Here is a 19,389-nt window from a genome sequence, read left to right as displayed (position 1 = left end):
CATTTTTGGTCACTAAGTATGACCTACTCACAATAATACAATAATAGTCAGCCGAAGGGATGACCCCAACCATAGACGACACTGAAGAAGCAGGGGGCACAACGCAACATGCGGGTCCAAGTGGGAAATACAAAGGAAAAGAAGCAGAGGAACCAAAGCCAGAGACTGAGCCAAAGACATAGCCAAAGATAGAATAGGATACATAGGACCCTCTCAATGACATAAATCCAATAGGGTTATCATAATTCATAATAAAAAATAGGGTACCTACAGTAAATATGTTGGGCACACATAAGAAACAAAAGGCGAGAAAATCTAAGGGTCTGATACCGCTTGTCCTCACTGATGGGGACATCGATGAGATTAGAGAAAAGGTACAAGAAGTAACAACAGAGACTTGGAACAAGTTCGATGATCAGTACAAAATGATATTGACAAATGTGTAGCAATGCATCATGGAGTTAAATGTACTGGCATAGATAGCCAGACTACCGGCATAGATAGGTCAGTGACTGCAACCAGAGCGACAGATAGAGCCAACAATTAGATTGAGGATTTTGTAGATACCAGGTGGAGCATTACAGTTTGAATCCACTGAGGACAGAGAGTGAGAAAGAGGGTGGGACCATTTTAACATGAACATCGCTGCACTGCCAACTCAGGTATTACATGAGTTTCATCAAAGTATTATAGATGAATTGAAGGAGCAAGAACAACGCACTTCGTTGTTAAGCATTTAGGTGGAAAAGGATAGAGCTTCGCTGAAGAAAGAGCTCAATCAATTGATAAAATAAAGGGATGAAGCACGCTAGCAACAACAACAACTAGAAGAAGCCATTGCAAAAAATTGTAGTGAAGTTTCAGACGCAAAGTTCTGAGAAGAAGAACTGCCAGTAGAGAAGGTTGTGAAGCTCGACCTTGCTATATAGGAGTCAAATAATAATCTTGAAATTTTTTTTTGAACATGAAATGAAGATTTCTGAGCTGCAAATAAGGCTACAGCCAGTCATGCGCCAAAAGTACTTGAGGAATGGGAGATGGATATAAAAACTACAGTGAAAGTTATCTCCAACACAGTGGCAGATTGTGGAAAGTTACTAAATGAGACTATGCAGATTTGGACCTCACTAAAGGAGAATCCAAACATTCAGAGGATTAAAGAGTAGCTATAAGAAAAGTAGAATTGATGAAAGAGATCCTGGAAATTGTGAAGATGCTACCAGTCTTGTAGAGGCTCGCCAACATCACTGAAGAGAAGAATCTCCATAAACAAATTGAAGATCTTCAGAGGAAAGAGCAGATTTTGACAGAGAGGACTCAACTATGGTAGGATGAAGCACTCCAACTTTCACAAGCAATAAATGAAAGGCTCAAGGAGCTACGACATAGGGAGAAGGAAGTGTTGTAGAAGACTGTAAGAATAACCACATAAGAATTTCTAGAAGAAGTGCACCGAGAGGAAAATCAGGTAGCAAAAATAATTCAACAATAAAATTCCATCTACAATAGCATTGCAACAAACATTAAGGGCACCGTAGTTAAGTGACTTGGGATGGGTCACATGTGAGTTTGGGGTCCTGTTGGGCGTGACTCAACTTGGTCCAATTTTGGTCAAAGAATCCGCACTTTGAGGAGCGGAGTGCGTAGAGTCCACGAAGTTCTATTTATCGCACAATGTCTAGGGGCTTTGGGCTGGGTCGAAGCCCCTCATTTTGTAATGGGTATTAGGGTTTTAGTTCATTGTTTTGTTGAGTCCATGGTATTTCATGATTTTTGTAGCAATGTAATGTATTTAAGGACATGTAATTTTTTGTCGAAGATCATCATTAGATCACATCATAGAGAGAGCACAAGTGATCAATCCTTTTGTTCTATGTTTTGGGTCTTAAGGAAAGGCTCCGTGGCTAAGTGCGTGGAGGCATTAGAAGAGTTTGCAGCTAAGCAGACCATCTGTAGCTGGGTGTGCAGGTCAAGAAGTTGTATGTATTGAAATATCTATCTTAATAAAGAAGAAGAATTTTTTACGAAGCCTTTTGTATCTATATTCGTTATTTGTGTTCTATCTGTTTATGTGAAGTAATTTCAAGTAATTTGTATGTTAGCGCAACTGTTATTGTTCTGTAATGTGTTTATATTAAAATGAATGTGACAAATTTTGTAGATATAATACAGTGCACAGTAATGTTATGAATGTTAGAAGGAATATTAAAGTACATGAAAGCAAAGTTAAGAGCCACTTCGCAAAATCCCTCAAGGTTGCAGAAACCTAGTTCTGCAATCACCCGTAACCACCTCGGGTGAGACTTCATCCTGATTGTGAGTCATTGCTGAAAGGATAGGTGTCTGAGGGTTTTGTTGGTGCGAATTATAAGCCAAACCTAGTTCAAGCCCAACCGAGCCAGGACAAGGCAAAATAAATTGTTATTAGCATGGCTAGCTGTCAGTGCTAGGTGTGGAGGTTGATTATGTTCCTGATTATTCAGAGGTTTTTTTTTTTTGTTTCAGCTATGGTTAGATCCTAGTCCCTGACGGGGGGGGTTAGATGAAATTTTATGGAACCCTCGTGAAGCAAAAAATAGATGAAAAAATTCCTTGTAAAATATTGTAATTTTGTAGTAAATCTAGGTTGTTCATTAAGTGAAAGATATGATGATAGAAGTTATGTTAATTTAGGTTTTTTTCTCCTTAGAAGGTAACCCTTGACTTATACAAGTTTCAAATTTCATTGCAACTGTATATTATTATTATATGTGAGAAAGAGAGAGTAGACTGTGTGAGAGAAAAGAGGAAATTATAGTGGATTTGTTGTAGGTTGTATCTCTTCATTTTCCTAGATAATATAAAAGGAAGGACTGGTTCTTCCTCCGTGGACGTAGCCTAAATTGGATGAACCATGTATATCTGTGTCTTTCTTGTTTTATGATTTTTTTTGTTTGTGTTTCCACAATATTTTACGTGTTCCATTCCTTTGTTAATTAATTTCTAACATCTAGTATCAAATTCAAAGGTTTATTTGGCTGATAAACTTGTAGGAAAAGAGGGTTCCTGGATCAAGTGGGATCAAAGGTGAAATATGGTAGGTCTAGGTTGAGAAATTCAATGGAAGAAACTACCAACTATGGAAGATGAAAATGGAGGATTATTTATATCAGAAAGATCTTTACTTACTATTGAGCAAAAAATTAAATATATCAACAAGTATGACGAATGAAGAATGCAAAATTCTTGATAGAAAGGCACTAGGAACAATATGGTTGTTCCTGGAAGTGTCAGTGGCCTTCAAAATTTCAAAGGAATAAACGATAACCGAGGTCCTAATGATGACATTGGCCAAACTATATGAAAAGCCCTCAGTGTCAAATAAGGTATTTTCTATGAAGCACTTATATAATATGAAGATGTCAGAAGGTGGATCTGTTGCTAATCATTTAAATGAATTTAACACGATTACTAGCTAGTTAAAATATGTAGGGGTAAACTTTGATGATTAAGTTAGGGCTCTATTATTTATGTGCTCATTTCCAAAAAGTTGGAATGGCTTAGTCATAGCCATAATTTTTTTTGTCTCTAGATCTAGTACTTTAAAGGCTGAGGATGTTATTGGTGATATCCTTAGAAAGGAAATATGACTGAAAATCTCAAGTGAGACAAAAGGTAATGCTTTGATTGCAAAGACTAGGGGAGGAAATCTTGAGAGAGGAAAAATATCGGGACGTCATAGTAATTGAAGGAAAGGAAAATCCAAATCTAGATCGATGATAGTATGCTGCAAATGTGGGAAGAAAGGACAACTAGATAAAGACTGTAAATATCGAAAGGGAAAAGAAGGAGATGGAAAACAAGAGAAAAATCATGAAGTTAATGTAATAGGTGATGTGTTGCAATATGATTTGATTATTTCACTGGAAAATATTATTGATTCCTCGGTAGTATATTCAGGGGCTTCATTCCATGCCACACCTGACAGGAAACATTTTCATGACTATGTTCAAGGAGATTTTGGATAGGTTCGTTTGCGTGATGATAAAACCGGTCAAACCATTGGAATGGATAATGTTTTTATAACGAAACAAAATGGTAAAAAATGGATATTAAAGGAGGTAAGGAATGTTCCAAATATAAATAAAAATCTGATTTCAATAGGGAAATTGGGAGGTGAAGGCTGTGCAACTACATTTATAGAGAAAATTCAGAAGGTCATTAAAGGAGCCTTGGTAATAGAAAAAGGAGAAAAGTTGGTACATTATATTTATGCAATGGTATTTCTAATTCTGATAATGACTTTACCTCCACGGGATCATATACAAGATTATGAAATCATAGGTTTGGGCACATGAGTGAGAAGGGAATGCAAATTATTCACTCAAGAAACTTGTTGCTAGGTTTGAAGCATGTCGATTTGGATTTCTGTGAGAATTTTAGTTATGGAAAACATAAGAGATCCTAATTTCTTAGATTTGGGAAAGAAAAGAAGAGTGAAAAATTAGATCTTATGCATACATATGTATGGGGACTTGCTCTAGTATCATTTCTCAGTGGCTCTCACTATTATGTTACTTGTATTGATGATGCAACTAGGAAAACATGGGTTTATTATATTTGAAATAAATATGATGTGTTTGATACTTTTAAGAAATGGAAAGCTTTGGTTGAGAGTGAGACACAAAAGAAGTTGAAGAGTATCAGATCAGATAATGGAGGTGAATACTACAACGAGTTTGATAATTACTATTTAGACCATGGAATTCATAGAGAGAAGATAGTTCCAGGAACACCACAAGAAAATGATGTGTTAGAAAGGATGAACATGAAAATCATGGAGCTTTCAAGGTGTATGCGATTGCATGCAAGGTTACCCTTACAATTTGTGGCAGATGTTGTAGATATATATTTTTATTTTTTATTTTTTATTATCTAATAAACATATGGCCTTCAAGTTCCTTGGATGGTGGTATTCTAAAGGAGGCATTGACAGGTAAAAAGGTAAAATATTCATTTCTAAAGACTTTCTATTGTGAAGCATTTGTCCACATTAATAAAGAAAATGAGAAAAATCTTGAGTAAAATTCAAAGAAATGTACCTTCATTGGATATGGTGTTAATGATTTTGGTTATCTCTTTTATGATTATGAAAACCATAAAATCATCAGGAGTAGAGATGTGGTATTCAATGAAAGGGTTTTGTACAATAATTAGTTGCAGGGAAAGAAATAGGAAAACAAAAATGTAGAATACACAGTGCTTGATGAGATCACAAGAAAATTAAATTCAAAGGTGCAAGGAAATCATAATGATAAACAACAACAACAACAAAAACAACAGGAGAAATAACAACAGACACCTCAAACTCCTACTAGCGCTATTACAAGATCTACAATTTTAAGTAGACCCCCTAGACGATATTCTCCTTCATTATATTATGTATTATTGACTGATTCTTGTGAAACGAAATGATATGAATAATAAATGTAGGTAGAAACCAAGAAGAAGTGGGAGAAATCCATGAAAGAAGAGATGGACTCCTTGTTATATAACCATATTTTGGACTTAGTCAGGTTGCCTGCAAGTAAAACAAAATTGCAGAATAAATAGGTTTACAAGTTGAAGGAAGAAGATGGAGGAAAACAAAGGTATAAGGCTAGACTTGTGGTGAAGGGGTTTGAGAACAAGAAAGGTATGGAATTTGATGAAATATTTTCTCATGTTGTTAAAATGCCTTCAATCAAAACTATTTTATGTCTAGTGGTAGTGAAAGATTTACATCTTGAACATATAGATGTAAAGACAACCTTTCTCCATGGGGATTTGGAGGAAGATATCTATATGAAATAGCCAGAAGGGTATGAGGTTAAAGGGAAGGATAAATTAGTGTGCAAGTTGAAGAAGAGCTTGTATGGCTTAAAGCAAGCTCCAAGGTAGTGGTATATAAAATTTGACAAGTTTATGTCTGAACAATGTTATACTATATGTCACTATGACAACAACATTTATCTTAAAAAACAAAATGATGGAAGATATATTATATTTCTATTGTATGCATATGGCATGCTTCTTGTAGGGTCTAACATGTAGGAAATAAATGTGCTCAAAGGAAAATTGGCTAATTCATTTGCAATGAAGGATTTGGGAGTTGCAAAGCAAATCCTTGGTATGAAAATAACTAAAGACAAGAAAATTCACAAATTAACATTGTCTCAAGTGAGTGCATAGAAAAGGTCCAAAGACCCAGGAAGAGATGGATGATATGTCTAAAGTTCCATATACATTAGTAGTTGGAAGCTTAAAGTCATACTCTTGTCTCAACCCATTGAAGGTCATCTTCCCAACTCTGAAGAGATCCTGCTACATTGAACTGCAAATTCAATCCTCCCAAGAAACAACTTTGAAATTCTCATTCTAATGTGAATATTTCTTTGATACCATGTAGAAATTATTGTGTATAATTGAAACTTCTCATTAAATTTTAATCTAAATTACAAGACACAATCCTACTCTACTACTCTACGGAATTCAATTCATAATTTAGAACATCAATCACAAACATGCAATGATAAATAACACACATGCATACAATAATTTTCCAAGGGAAATTAACTGCTAAAAACCCCTTATTCCTTCTTGCATTAATACAATGAATATATATTTATTACAATTTCTAGCTCAATCTAAGCTTAATTTGCAAGTGAATAACCTATCTCTCTACTCACTCAGAACATATGACCCAAACTTAGTCAATTTATGCCTCTGCTTGAGCCCCTATTTCCTTATGAAAATCCTGAGGAATTAGGCTCCTATTATTTAGTATTTTCTTCCAAAATGCTTGCACAATTCCCAAGGTTGATCATATGGCTGCATACAACACCTATACACTCAAGACTAGTCTACAACTGATGTTACACGGTCTTGGAATCTTCACCATAGTTGGGGAACTAGAATTCTCTACATGCACTAGCTTTTTTAGGCTAATTGGTCAGTTAATTGGCTGGTCACTGAGATAGATTGTTGTCCCATTGTACAACTAACGCTCCATTAGTTCCTCCAATAGTTATAATTAGTTTAACTAAAAACAACTTGAAACAACTGGCTTTGATTGTTACAAATCAACAATCACACATGCTTAATTGAACTCCAAGACCTGTAACTCGAATTTACTGAGCTAACTAAGTGAAAATAGTTATGTAACACAAGTTAACTGCATCCAAGTTGTCTATTGATGTGGAAATTCAAATTTTCACAATTTGACCAAGGCAAAGTCAAACTGAGAATTTCTTGCTTCATTTTTCAAGACCCTCCTCGTGGCTCAAATATTGGGGCCTGCGTTGATGGATCCACACGTCAATGCATCTATACTCAGCATCCCACTCATGCATCTACATAAATAAGACATCGATAACAATCTGCATGTAGGCTTGTTTACATAATTGCATAGACAAATTATAATTAATCTATGAATTAATTGACACACATGTAACTTAAAAAAAGAAAATGTTGAAATCTTAGGTATAATTTTTTTTACCTCGACTATTGGTCAATGTGGCTATACATAGTGACTCTCCTCCACATGAGTGTTATGAGGTGGAGGTGGAGGAGAATCCATGGAAACATATACTAGTGGAGATTTCTCTGGTTGATCAACTACCCCATGTATGACCTCAAAAGATCATCCATGTAGTTGGGTTGTGTCTGTTAGAAAATTATATATTACAGAGCAATGGAACACATAAAATATTTTATAAATATAAACACAGAAAACACATAAAATAAGAGAGACATAGATATACGTGGTTCACCTAATTTGGGCTACGTCCACGAGAAACAGCTAGTCCTCCCTTTTATATTATCCAGCAAACTGAAAAGATACAACCTACAACAGATCCGATGTAATTCCCTCTTCGCTCTCACACAATCTCCTCTCCCTCTCTCACTCAAAATACATATCTACATAGATGCAATACAATTCCATCATATATAGCAAGGGGTTGCCTTCTAGGGAAAAAACCCTAAATTAAACATAACTTCTACCATCAGATCTTCGCCTAATGAACGGCCCAGATTGACTAAGAAATTACAAAATTTTACAAGGCAATTTAACATCTATTTTTAGCTTTGGGGGCGTTGCCCCCGATCCCTCGCTAGGCAGGGGCTCCTAAATATCATTGTTGCCCCACCTAGACCCCCCTTGTAGGGAAAATATTACGGGTGGTGTTACCACCACATTATATGTTTAGTCTTAGAATGAAATGAAGAGTTCTTTGAAAGATGTATGGCACTCTGGCTATCACTGTATAACCTGCCCAAATCCTCCTTCTTACCTAATTCATCCAGAAACCTTTATAACCGAATCATTTCTTTACTAGCCTCTGTAGCAACAACATACTCTGCTTCCGTCATTAAGAGTGCAGCAACACTTTACAGTTTTGAAACCCAACTGACAGTTGTTCCACCTACAGTAAACACATAACATGTGGCGATCCTCCTATTATCTCCATCACCCACCATATCTGCATCAACATATCCCTGTAGAGAAATGTTTGAACCACCAAAGCATAATGCTTAATTTGTGGTACCTCTCAAATACCTGAGAATCCACTTTACCGTCATCCAATGTTCTTTTCCTGGATTGTTCATGTACCTACTTACAACTCCCATTGCATGTGAAATATCAAGCCTTGTGCAGAGCATTGCATACATTAAGCTTCCAATTGTTGATGCATATGGAACTTTAGACATATAAGCCATTTCTTCCTTAGTCTTGGGACACACCTCCTTACTTAGTTTGAAATGGATAGCCAAAGGCATACTAACTGGTTTTGCTTTTTTCATGTTAAATCTTTTCAACACCTTTTCTATGTACTCACTCTGAGACAATGTTAATTTTCGATTCTTCCTGTCTCTAGTTATTCTCATACGAAGGATTTGTTTTGCAGCACCCAAATCCTTCATTGCAAATGAGTTCGACAAATTTCTTTTGAGAACTTTTATTTCCTTCATGTTAGAACCTGCAACAAGCATGTCATCTACATACAATAACAATATAATATAGCTTCCATCATTTTTCCTTTTGAGATAAACAAAATGATCATAGTGACATCTAGTATAACCTTGTTCAAACATAAACCTATCAAATTTTAGATACCACTACCTTGGAGCCTGTTTTAAGCCATACAATCTCTTCTTCAACCTGCACACTAGTTTCTCCTTCCCTTTTAACTCATATCCTTGTGGTTGCTTCATATATATCTCTTCCTCCAAATCCCCATGGAGAAAGGTTGTCTTTACATCTAACTACTTAAGATGCAAATCTTCAGCTGCTACTAGACTTAAAATAGTTCTGATTGAAGTCATTTTAACAACAAGAAAAAATATCTCATCAAAATCTATACCCTTTTTCTGTGCAAACCCCTTCACCACAAGTCTAGCTTTATACCTTTTTCTACCTCCATCTTCTTCCTTCAACCTATAAACCCATTTATTCTGCAATTTTGTTTTACCTGCAGGAAACCTGAATAAGTCCCAAGTCTGGTTATGTGCTAAGGATTCCATCTCTCCTTTCATGGTTTGCTCCCACTTCTTCCTAGTTTCTACCTGCACTGCTTCTTCATAACATTCTGGTTCACCAGAATCAATCAATAATACATAATATAATGAAGGAGAGTATCGTTCAGGGGGTCTACTTATCCTGGTAGATCTTGTAACACCACTTTTAGGTGTTTTAGGTGCTTGTTGTTGTTGTTCTGGTTGTTGATCATTATGATTTTCAAGCACTTTCACTTTTTCTGTGATGTCATCAAGAAATGTGTATTCTCTGTTTTCTTTTTCATGTTTCTTTTCTTGCATCCGATTCTTATACAAAACCTTTTCATTGAATATGACACCTCTGCTCCTAAAGATTTTTTGTTTTTCATAATCATAAAAGTGATAACAAAAATCATTAACACCATATCCAATAAAGGTACATTTCTTTGATTTTTCCTCAAGCTTTGTTCTATTTTCTTTATTAATGTGGACAAAGGCTTCACAACCAAAAGTTTTTAAAAATGAGTAGTTTACCTTTTTACCTATCCATGCCTCCTCTGGAATACCACCATCCAAGGAACTTGAAGGCCATCTTTTTATTAGATAAACATCAGTATCTACAACATCTGCCCAAAATTGTAAAGGAAATCTAGCTTGCAATCTCATGCACCTTGCATGCTCCATGATTTTCCTGTTCTTCCTTTTTGACACACCATTTTCTTGTCGTGTTCTTGGAACTGTCTTCTCTCTATGAATTCCATTCTCTGAACAATACCTATAAAACTCTTTGCTACAATATTCACCTCTATTGTCTGATTTGAGACAGTTCAACCTTTGTCCTGTCTCATTTTCTACCAAAGATTTCCATTTCTTGAAAGTATCAAATACATCAGATTTATTTAGAATATAATAAATCCAAGTTTTTCTGGTTGCATCATCAATAAAAGTAATGTAATAACGAGAGCCACTGAGAGATGATACCTGAGAAGGTCCCCATACATTTGTATGCACAAGCTCTATTTTTTCGCTCTTCTTTTCTTTCCCAACATTGAGGAATCTCACTCTCTTCTATTTTCCATAAACACAATTCTCCCAGAATTTTTAATCAACATGCTTCAAACCTGGCAACAAATTTCTTGAGTGAAGAATTTGCATCCCCTTCTCACTCATGTGCCTGAACCTATGATGCCACAACGTCGTATCTTCTCCTGTAGGGGTTAAAGAATTAACAGAATTAGAAATACCATTGCATAAATACAATGTACCAACCTTTTCTCCTTTTGCTATTACCAGGGCTCCTTTAGTGACCTTCCAAGTTTTATATGTAAAAGTAGTTACACAACCTTCACCTCCCAACTGCCCTGTTGAAATCAGATTTTTCTTCAGATTTGGAACATGCCTTACCTCTTTCAATAGCCATTGATTTCTATTATGTTGTTTTATGAAAACTGTACCCATTCCAATGATTTTACAGGGTTTATCACCACCTAATCAAACCTGTCCAAAATCTCCTTGAACATAATCATGAAAATGTTTCCTATCAGGTGTGGCATGGAATGAGGATCATGAATCTACCACCTAGGAATCAATAAGATTTTCTAATGAAAGAATCAAATCATCTTGCAACACATTACCTCTCACATTTGCTTCATGATTATTTTCTTGTTGCGTGTCTCCTTCTTTTCCCTTCTTAGAATTGAAGTCTTTCTTCAAGTGTCCTTTCCTCCCACATTTCGAGCACACTATCCTCGATCTGGACTTGGATCTGCCTTTCCTTGACTTACTGCGATATCCTGGGCTCTTTCCTCTTTCCATTTTTCTTCCCCTAGTCTCTGTAGTCAAAGCATTACCTGATGTCTCACTGGAGCTTTTTCATTGCCTTTCCTCGCTAAGGATTGCACCGACAACATCATCAAACTTAAAGTACTAGATCAAGAGACAGAGTTACTAATTGCCATAACTAAACCATTCCAACTTTCTGGCAATGATCACAGAAATAACAAAGCCCTAACTTCATCATCAAAAGTTACCCATACAGAACTTAACTGATTGGTAACTGTATTAAATTCATTTAAATGATCAACAACAGATCCACCTTCTGACATTTTCATATTAAATAAATGCTTCATAAGAAATACCTTATTTGAGATCGAGGGTTTTTCATATAGTTTTGCCAATGCCGACATTAAACCCTCTGTTGTCATTTCCTTTGAAATATTAAAGGCTACTTATGCCACTAGGCATAGCCATATTGTTCCGAGTGCCTTTCTGTCGAGAATATCCCATTCTGTGTCTGCCATACTCATCGGATTCTTTGTCTTTCCGCTCAATGGTAGGTACAAAGCTTTCTGATACAGATAATCTTCCATCTGCATCTTCCATAGCTGGTAATCTTGGCCATTAAATTTTTCTACCCTAAACCTACCATCTTCCACCATTGCTCCCACTCAAACCAGGAACCCTTCTCTCCTGCGAGTTTTTCAGCCAAATAGACCTTCGGCTCTGATACCAGTTGTTAGAAAATTATATATTACAGAGCAATGAAACACATAAAATATTGCAGAAATATAAACTGAGAAAACACATAAAACAAGAGAGACACAGATATATGTGGTTCACCCAATTTGGGCTACGTCCACGGGAAATAGCCATTCCTTCCTTTTATATTATCCAACAAACTGAACAGATACAACCTACAATAGATCAGATGTAATTCCCTCTTCGCTCTCACACAATCTCCTTTCTCTTTCTCACATAAATGCAATAAAATTCCCTCATATATAGCGAGGGGTTGCCTTCCAGGTCAAAATACCCTTAATTAAACATATTTTCTACCATCAGATCTCTACCTAATGAATGGCCCAGATTGACTATGAAATTACAACATTTTACAAGGCAATTTTACATCTATTTTTAGCTTTAGGGGCGCAAATATTACAGGCAACGTTTCCACCACATTATGAACTGGGGTCCAATGTGGCGATACCTATGAATAAAGAAGATAATTAGGCTCCACATCGAACACTGTCTACATGTTATCATGAAATTATTAATAAAAATGCAATCTAATAAGAACATATTAATATAAATAATGTATAATTTCACAATAAGAGTCAAAAGTTTTGCATATATGTACTTGGCCAGTGTCACGCCAGCCATGCACCCTCTAAGTATCAAAAATGGCATCACAAAACATACGTGCATATGAAAAAATTTTGTCCATTGGTAGAATCTCAAGATATGAATCATCATATAATGGAACTCGTAGTTCACGAGGCAATAATGGTGGTATGCTCATCTCTCCATGCAATGTGACCTGTGCACTAGCCAATGTTGTTTGTATGTTATATGCAATGGTATGATTGGTCTTAGCACCACGTTGCGTTGGCTCCTTTAGCTCTGTCGATAATACCACACACCGAGATGGTAGTGGAAATATTCTCAAAGGTCGTGGTATATGCCCAAGGCCCTTATGAACCTCAACATGATCATAGCTACATCACAAACCGGTGCCATAAAAAACAGATCTAGTGCTGATGTAATCTGGCCTCATCTGTAGCACGAACTCCACATATATATAATTTCAAAGTAAATGGGGACCTGGTCATGGTGGGGGAATTGGCCCTAGGCTCTAATGAATCGATCATAAATAAAATGGGCCACATCAACATTCTTAAATATTTGAGTGTAATCGGACCATCATGACTAGCATGATGCTTCAGAGGGATGCCAAACAACTCCCCACAAACATTAATGTCCTTAGTGGAATTTTTTACTACCTCCCAAGTATCTGGGCCTCTAACCTCCAGCTTGCTAATCCTATGTATGAAATTTAGGAGGTGGCCCTATGGGCCCTCCCTATGGTATGTCATGACAACCTATTAATTCTCTCCAACATCAAAGTAAAACTACGCCTAGTAGGCAAGGTAGTAAGGATTTTACCCATCTCACGTGTGATCGATGTATGACAGGACCTAACATCCTCCAATGTGATAGTGGTTGTAGCATCATTTCACAAAGGGATCAATGATGTACTGTGATCCTTAGCTTCACCCTACTGAGGGTTTCCAAATCATAAACATAATTTAACATATATAACAAACAAAGCATAATAATATACACATTAAATTAAAACACATCAGTTGAAGATGATTTGAAAATTAAAAACAATTTCAAGACATAAACACATAAAGTTTAAAGAGGATTTAAAAATACAGGATGTGTACCTACGACAGGTCAAGATGGTCTACTATCTGTAACATGATCATCAATAGATATAGAAACAATACTGATAACACTCTGATTGGCATCAGAGCTAGGATATAAGAGTGGAATCCATACTCTGGTTGGGCTACGTGATCTATCACGAGCCCAACCATGTATAGAAGATCCCTCCACACTCTGACAACCTACGGTCGGGGGGCATATGGGAGATGGCTCTGCATATTACATATAAAACATATAAACTAATCTAAGAAAAACATGTTGACTAAACTATTGCATATAATACAAAACTATTACATATAATTTACTTATAAACTAATCTAAGAAAAAAATAAAGACTGTTGTCAAACCATTTCTAAACTCAAGTAGAATAATATAGCGTGAAGTCCTAAACTTTAGAGTCCCTTTTTTGATAATTTATGAACCAAAGTACCAAGATCCACGTAAACAAAATCAAAATAAGTCATCTAATCTAACTTCACGCTTTTTCCCATTTATGAATAATGCATTTTATTCATAGAACACAAACATGTAAATATATGCAAAAAATTGAAATAAACTTATTTTCGAAACTAATAAAATTTCATGCCAACCAAAGACTCCATAAGGCTACAAGTTCTTATAAAGTTTTACTTTAACACATGACATATACTTGGTGCAAGCACATGAAATAATGTTATAGTTATTTTATAGTTATATTATGTTATAGTTATGCTACGTGTTGTGTTATGTTATGTTATAGTTATAGTGTTATGTTATAAATTTATAGTTATATATAGTCATGTTACATAGTTATATATGTGTGTGTGTGTGTGTGTGCGTGTGTTATGTTAAGTAGTTATAGAACTATAGTTATGCTATATACTAGCCTAGATCCATCTTAACCCTAGATCTATCAAGGGTCAAGAGGGATAAAGTCTCTTTTGGGATCAAATATCTTGTGATACAAACCTCTTCTAAAGTGAAAAGAAATTTGATCCCTCTTGACACTTGATAGATCCAGGGTTAATATGAATCTAGGTTGGTTTTTATATACACACATACCATATTTAGGTTGGATTCAACTCTCCCTCTCTCTCTCTCTCTTCCCTCATGCTCTACTCTCTCCTTCTCTCTCTCAACTCTTATCTCTCTTCCTTCTCTCTCCCTTTCTTTCTCACTTCCCTCTGTCTCTCCCTCCATCTCTCTCTCTAACATCCAACTCTATCACTACCCCCCTCCCTCTTTTCTTCTCTCTCTCCCCCCTTCTCCCCCTCCATATTTATGTCTCCCTCTCTCTTCCCTTTCTCTCCCTCTCTCCTATCCTTATGTTTATCTTCCCTCCTCTCCTCTCTCTCTCTCTCCATATCTCCCTGTTACACTAAAATTTGTCACCATGACTATTTGCAGTTAGTATGGCTCCATCAACTGTCATACTATCCTCCTTGGCAAGCCTCATACCTCTGCTCTCCATGTCAAACTTCAAGAAAGAGAGAAAGTCATTAAAAATCTATATATCTCTGGGTACGCAGTTTCTCTTAGCCTTACCTGTGTGTACGCACTCCAAGTTCACAATACCTGTGTACTTGTACGCTCTGTATGTAAAGCAATGGGTGCGTACTCTTGTAAAGGTCAAAATGCGCAAGTTTCACTCCAAAAAAGTTACTTGTGGTCATTTCTAGAGCCTTCTATAAGGTTGTTTGATGTGTATGGAGCGCCTCCAGATGGTTCATGTATCCCTACCAAAGAGGAACTTATCCCATCAAGAGGGGAGCTATCCCATCCAAAGAGGGGCTTATCCCATTGATGGTGGACCTGAATAACTTCCTCTAGAGCACTATAAATACAGGCATTGGGCCAAAGGGAGGGAGGTTGAAAGCTGAACATTCCTAAGGGTAGATGCTGCTGGAATTAGGACTCCCTTGTAAAGCTTTAGAGGAGAGATTCCCATCCTTTCCTAGCCTTATTTGAGAGTGGGTGAGCTGATCAAAGTAAAGGAAAACTCTTGCTAGACCCTAGGAGGGACTTGCACAACACCAAGGCTCAGGTTGTAATGGTTCCTTTTGTTAACTTTTAATGCAAATGAACTTATTTTTCTCAATAGATTGTTATTCATGGTTTGTTTCATATACTCCTTGGTCTATATGATAGATATGTATTGTTTTATGAGTTTATCAGGTGCTATTTAATCTTTTGGCTTGTTAGTGAATGCAGGTTTCGAAGAGAAGGAGGAGCTCATCCGGATCGGTGAGGCTGGACTACTACAAAGCGTTGGACTAGAGGTATGTTAAAGATCCCCTGATTACTTGTATTTGCAATGCATGTTTAGAGAAAAGTAGCTTTATTTATCTTGTTTGTCACTAGAAAGCTTTTGCTTCTAGGGGGGTCGGTTGTGTCCGCACTAACGACTCTTTCCGCATGACACTCCCCTGTCATTTTCTCTCTCTCTACCTCTATCTATGTATTTCTTTTGTTCTCTTTCCCTCTCTCTCCCCCTCCAACTCCATGTCTCCCTCCCTCCCTCCCTCCTCTCCCTCCCCTTCTATCTCTCTTCATTCCTATATCTCCCTGTCTTTTACACTTCCTGAGTCTCTCTCTCCCCTCCCCATGACTTTCTCTCTTTCCTCTCTCCATCTATGTCACTATCTCCCCCCCTCTCTCCTTATCTCTTGCTCATATCTCTCTCTCCCCCCCCCACCCACTCCATTCATATGATGGAGAATTTTCACTCTCTATAATCAATACTATACTTAATGTCTAAAACATTTTACATTTTAATTTTTTATTATGAAATGAGTTATGGATTTTAACATGTAATATTGGTAAGCCATAGTATAAGCCATAGTATTGGCTCATGGTATTGTAACAAAACTGATTTACAAGTTAATAATATCCATGGTAAAGTGGGGGTGGATATCCATGGTTAATAAACTTGTTATATTGTAATTTTTTTTTATAAGTATTAAGTTTTTATGTTCTTATTAATTAAATTTAAATATGGTTATGGAATCATTATTAGATATTTTGTTAGGCCCCTATACTACTAGTGTAACCCCTTATTGTTATTAGTACAACCCACTTATTTTATTGATGTACCCATGTAGTGCCCATATTGTTACTATTGTGCCCCATAGAAGTCCACTATTGTTATTATTGTGCCCTTACATTATTATTGTTATGTCGGCTCTGATTATGTTATGACCCCTTAGACTCCTATATATAGAAAGGAGGTTTTTTCATTTGTATCATCCAAGAATTGTTCATTTATGTAATGTAAAGGAGGTTGCCCCCTCGAAGAGGCTGAATTCTAAGGCGTTGATCTATATTTTCTATCTTTTCTTGAGCTGGTTTCATAACATATTTATGTACTGATTTTTTTAATTTTTAAGCTTTGTAGGAAAACCATTCAAAAATAAAATACTTGAAAATAACTTATACTTAAGTGAATAACATATCTACCATCAATTAATTCCCACCATAATTTAAACAAGTCTTTACATAAAAAAATGATAGGAATAAGATGTAAAAAAATATACTTAGAGGAGTTACTTCCCATTATTATTTATGTTTTCTTGAGCACTTACATAAGAGTAAAATGGTAAATGTGTAGACATACAAGTGGTTACTACCCATCAAAATTTATGCAATTTCTTATGCTTGAGAAAATTTTTTTTACCCACTTCACATCTCAATTTATCAGTTACTCAAGCAAGGCTATAAGATGATTTGTCTATTAATCGATATTAATTTAGCATGACTAATGTAGCTTATAATTATTTATGGAGTTTTTCCCATTGGAGGCGCTAAAGTTTACAATATAAGAAATTGAATTTTATTATTTTTATTACTTTTAACATTTTATTATTAATTGAGACAAGATTTAAATTTTTACAGTACATCTCCACCATAGTCTGTTCAATATTACTTTTGTCCTTTTTTTTTTTTTTTTATTGAGCTGACATATAGATGTTAAATGTTAAACATTTACATTGGACATCTACCTGTTAAATGTTAAATTTGTTAAATGTTAAACATTTACATTGGACATCTACTCCATATTGGTTTGTAGAGGGCCTCTCGTGGGATAAAATTATGTTTCATATATATATATATATAATTTTTTATTTTATTTTTACTTTTCACTTTTAACGTTGATAATATATTAGTTAAATGATTAACTTTTTAATATATATATATATATATATATATATATATGACTTTAAATTAAAAAAAAATGAAATAATTTTTTTTATTTGATAAATAGAGGTTCACCATGAGCAACAATATTTATTATGTCCATTTTAAGCTCCTAATTTATTTATTTATTGTTATAGTTAGGTTTTATGTTTTGGAGTTTTTTGACATATTTTTGGTCAAATTTGTTGGAACTCAAAAATACATTTTAATTAAAAGTCTAAAAAACTTCAAAACCTAAAATAATTAGAAAATATTTTTTTTACGATTCAAAAAAAAATTCATAATAAACATGTTACCATTGCAATTATTGAAATCTTATACAATGAAATGAAAAAAAAAACACAAATTATAGTTTTTTTGGGTGGTTTTCAAGGGTTTTCTTAGTTTTTTTGTGGTTTTGTAGGTTGATTTTTTGGTATTCAAGATTTTATTTGGGGATTTTCGTGTTTTTTTTTGTGCAATGGTGTATGGTAGGTTTTCATTTTCATTTTTGGCTTGCAAGAAAAATTAGTTCAAATAGAGAAAAAATGATAGGAAACCTACCATTCCCTCTAGACGATGGTTGGTTTGATTTTCTGTGACATTGGTGGGGTTGTTGTGCAACACGATTGAGCTCCTCCATCACGGTCGAGCTCCTCTTTGCCTCATGGTCTGCATAAAATGGCTATTGCAAACTGAGGTCGGGGTTTTAAATGACAAATAGAGGCTCGACCAAGCTCCCATGTTACCCAAGGTTACACATGAGCTCAATTGAGGGTTTGTTTAAATGATTGATCGAGCTATTTATAAGCCCTCAAGCAACTCGATTGAGCACTTAAATATTGCTCGATTGAGTGCTTAAAATGGTTCGATCGAGCTTGCTTCTTTCACCAAAATGCGTCCTCCCTTTGCGAAAATTTGTAACTCAACTCCATGCATAGAACCTAAAATAAATAAATACCAACAAATAACATAAATAACATCTAATGGTTTATCTCCACCTACATTTAATGTCACATACACCATACAAATTTTTGAAATTAGATATACTATTATTTAAAATTAAAAAATAACTTTCATCGACAAAATACCTTTTCATATAAAGTACATGGGTCAAAATAAAGATTCAACATATTTATATTGTATGTAGTTGGAAAGTGCAACAAGGAAAATAAAATCACACCAGAGAAAATTTATGTAGTTTGAAGCCCTAGAGGCGTGGCAGGAAAATTGTGTTGGATTGTGTTATATTCTTTCCACAACTAGCCCACATAGTTAACTGGGGGTTAAGGGGGGGGGGGGGGGGGGGGGGGGAGCCCTCCTTAGTTGCACTGATTGTGTAGCGAGGGGCGGTCATAGGGGGTTTGAGGTGTACCCATAACCCCACTTTATGTGGTATGGGGCAGTGCCCCAGAAAATTTTGGTTTTGGACCCTATGTTAGGTTGGGCAGACCCACCTATGGTTCTGTGCACGACTTTCACACGTTTTTTTGG

This window comes from Pinus tabuliformis, chromosome 6, assembly GCF_031772625.1.
Source record: "Pinus tabuliformis cultivar Carrire ecotype Pingquan chromosome 6, CPIR1, whole genome shotgun sequence".
NCBI classification, from domain to species: Eukaryota; Viridiplantae; Streptophyta; class Pinopsida; order Pinales; family Pinaceae; genus Pinus; species Pinus tabuliformis.
The sequence above is the reverse complement of the archived record's forward strand: the minus strand, read 5'-3'. Positions refer to the sequence as shown.